This window comes from Belonocnema kinseyi, chromosome 2 (genome assembly GCF_010883055.1).
Source record: "Belonocnema kinseyi isolate 2016_QV_RU_SX_M_011 chromosome 2, B_treatae_v1, whole genome shotgun sequence".
Classification (NCBI taxonomy): domain Eukaryota; kingdom Metazoa; phylum Arthropoda; class Insecta; order Hymenoptera; family Cynipidae; genus Belonocnema; species Belonocnema kinseyi.
Genome location: NC_046658.1, coordinates 55,330,455 through 55,334,745, shown reverse-complemented (window position 1 = coordinate 55,334,745; position 4,291 = coordinate 55,330,455).

Sequence of the window (4,291 nt, the reverse complement as noted above, 5' to 3'; positions counted from 1 at the left end):
AAATTAAAATTCGAAAATTTTTTCTAAAGCCTCCAGGGGACTTCGTTTTCGCACGAAAAAATTTTATGTGCCCTTATTGCATCCGGACCCACAATTTATGATCCGCATTGACAGTCTTCCTCTTCGCCCTAGTGGAAAACGGTAAAGTTTAAATCCATCCTCGCTTCTATTTTTACCAAACTGAGCACTGCAGCAGACCATTTTTCTTATATTCTAAACTTAATTTTAATTAAATTATACGACATGCTTATCGCACTGTTTCCCGCGAACTTATCTGCCGCTGTTGCGGCAGCCAATCAGAGCTTACTATCAAATGAACTGTTTTCGCGTCGTGCTTTGACAGTCAAATATTTTTCGCCTCTAGAATGGATCCTCTGACCCGCAATTATCTCTTTGAAGTTTTTTCTTTAATTTTAAATGCTTTTAAATGTTTCTCACATAACACACCAAACCAACAAAAAAATCCAGACAAATGCAAATCAAAATCACTCGAACTCAGTGTCGACAATGCCACAAACGTGTGGTTGTACGAGGTTATGTGATGAAACGCTCTGATTTGTCCACTGACATTCAATGCGAGATCACGCGAGAAGGTTGCGGCGTGAAAAGTTGAGTTGAACCAACTTTTCCCTCTCGGTTACTTACGATGCGGCGCTTGCTTGCGGTGCCGCAACGGGTTGTTTGCAACGATTGTAGGCTAGGCTTAATAGGGCATCACAACTGCGGAAGCTGTTCACCCAAGAAAGAAAATACAATTTTGTTTTCAATCATTTTGAGATAGTACGTGTGTCGAAAGCTGAAGGTCAGGTTTGTTAGCCAGCCATTTTGGTTGGAAATTCAAAAAGTGAGCGCCATTTAAAAATTTTTGAGACCACTTTTTTAAAGATTCAAAAATTCTCTGTACGGTTATTCTTCGTACCTGAGAAGACGAACATTTTCTTCTAATGACTTTTTTCCATAAAAAAGAACTTACTTTTTGAAGGTTCTAAAAAGATTATCATAACAACTTTTTAATCTTTTTGAACAATTGAAAATTCTAATTTTGACGACACAAAAAATAAAGAAAAATAAAAAATTAGATTTTTTGGTCAAACTATGTAAGATACAAGAAAAGATGAATGGATGAAAATAGTGCACCCAAAAAAGATCTACAAATTGGTTATTATTCACTTTTTATAAGGCACCTGTTTTTTTTATTCTTCAAAAACAGCATTCAAATAGACAAAATAAATTTTTATACAAATGACACAAGCTACGAAAAAAATAAAGAGCCAAAATTTGTTCGCCCTACAAATTGTGCATTCAAGAAAGATATACAAAGTAATAATAATAAAAGCTACAATAACATTTTAACTAATAAAATTTTTTGCCCAAATAATATCTACAAATTTTCTTCGAGCCACTTTACGCTAGGATGTGTATTTTTAGATTATATTTTTAGATTAAATATTTATATAAATTTACTGAAATGATAGATTTTGTATGGTAGCTGAGAGTAAAAATTAGTGCAAAATAAGGATCAGATATGAATTTAATCGTGATAAATAAAATTTGCACATTATTTTGCAATATCTGAATAAGCAGTATCAATACGAGGTGCAAAAATAAATATAATATACATTGGATATAATAGTGTTGAACATAGTGTAGAAAAGTTCACATTTTAAATGAAATCGATTGAAATCGATTTTAAACGAAATCGAGTAAACATATACGAAGTATTTTAGTTGCTCTAGGACTTAATTTATTCAAATTATTTAAGTTTTTTAATCGATTTTTGAAACTATTTGAGAAAAAATTTGAGTTTAAAATTATCGAACAGGTTTTTTGTTAAATCTTTTTAATACAAATATTTATCAACACAATGCAAAACGTTTCATTAAAATTGGTGCATTACCGCCGGATTCCGAGATCAATTCGAATACATCATATGTAATGCAGCGTTACCTGACGTTTCGAAAATAACCTTCCGATACATGTATTGGATGCTTCCAACAGAAATGTTTTACAGTGTAGCTTCTCATACATATTTTAAAGGCATTTTAGACACTTCATACGTTACCACCTACAATTTAAGTACATCAACCTTTGCAATTTTATCATTTCCAATGGAATTTCATTTTATATAAATTAAATTTAAAAAAGATTTATTTTCACAGACATATCCTTTAATTATATAAATATTTAAAATACTAAAATAAGAATACAGAAATTCAGTACATTTTAATTAAAGACATACAAACATAACACAACAAAAATCCAATAATTATTTTGCAACTACACGGAAAAAAAATTCTTGAGGCGAACGAGTGAATAGAGAATATATTAAACTCAAAGAAAGTGTACACTTGGATTAGGTAAAACGTTTAGTTAGAAGAGTTACACATTTAGTTATTTAATGTAAATTGTTCTCGTAAATCAGGAATTTGGGCAAAATTGCTAAGTTCGAAAGTTTATTATCTTCGACAGATTATGTATAATTGTATTATCTTCAGATTAGAAAAAAATTTAGTTGTTATAGAAATATATTAACTTACAGTAGCCAATTTTTCGCCTGGTATCGCGAAAATGAATTTCCCTGAAATCCGTGTAATGCATTTGAAGGTCAAGTTTGTTGTTTTTATCGCGTTTCTTGATACTTTAATATAGTTATCGCCTACAATCGAAACAAATGTAAATTATTATTACTGCATCAGAAACTCCATTTAATATTAAAAATCGCGCACATTTTAAGTAGTAAAAAGCGTTTAATTGTCCAAAGTAAATCTCAACTGTCACTGCTCCCGATTAGACCGTCGCTATTTTATTTCGCTGCTCCCATAATGCACCGGCGCTCTTCCGACAATTGCTTCAGACACCTATTCTTAATATCCCTATTATAGCTATACTTATTAGGGGTTTGACTATACGATATCCCTGGTATATGGAAAATGGTCAAGGATATTCATTTTCGCTGATCCAGGGATCTTTCTAAATTCCTTCGTTCGTTTTCAGCCTAATGTTTGGCTATAATAAGGAATAATATCCCTGTCACAGCTCAATTTTTTTTACCGTGTACAATCTTTCTTTGAAAAATTTAGTTTTCACTACATTGTGATTGTTGAATTTTATTCTACTTTTAAAATGGAACCAGTTTCGGAAACATAAAACTTTTTCCAAGCAAAATTTAAATACGATAAATTAAGGAAAAAACTATTTGAACTAATCATTTTAAAATGAAATGATTGTTGACATTATTCTTATTACTGAGAAAATGTATTTAAGTATAAAATTTATTTAAATTATATTTGCCTATTATACAACAATTTATAAGGCTGTATAAGGTTTCTTACAATTTGTAATCATATTTTTCGTACAACAAAATTATTTAAAAAATAACAAAAAAGGGATAAAGTAATTAAAAAAATGTTATTTAATAACATATACGTCACTGAAAAAATAAAATAATAATTTGTAAATAACTTTTTACGATTAAAACAAAAAAAAATTCATTAAATAAAAAATTGATGAAAATTTTTTTGACTACATTGGTATTGTTTTCTCATCAATTGTACTTCATTAAAGTAAAACAATGTTTTAAGATTAATGCAAGATTTATCAATAGTTCTAAATAAAACTGAGCAAAATTTAAATTTATAAACGAATAAATTTCTAATTTGTATTAGTTCACAACTAACTAAGATATTAATAAAAAAATAATGCTTCCAATTGTAAAACTACGTACCTACAAGATATTGTGTACTTTTCACAGATTTAATAAAACGCACTGATGAGGGCCACCCTTGTGTACCGAAACGTTTGAATCAACTTAATTAGTTTCAATTCACCTCACCCTAAAGCCAACAACTTACATCAAAAATTTCTACAAAATGGAAATAAAGGCTTTCCTAAAAAGTGTTTTTTTTTCAAAAAAGAATAGATAGCGCATACGTAAATCACTATATTTTCTACGAACAATAATCAATTGTCTCAGTTTTTTATGGATATCGTCTTAATCCATGTACAGTTTTTTATGTTCTGTCAATCTGTTGGGAACTCGAATGTGTTTGCAGCAGTCCAGTAACCATTCCTGGATATCGCGCACTCAATAACGCCTGAGCAGCGCCGAATCGAAGCTTAACTTACAATTTACATGATACCATAAGGACATTTAGTGCCTCAAACTTTAACATCCAGAATACCAGATTGCAGATAGGAGGAACTGATTGCTAAGTTGGAAATCCAAGTTAAATGATTGACAACTACGTTTTTTCATCTATCTTAACTTTTTCTGTTTCAGCAAATAAATCTT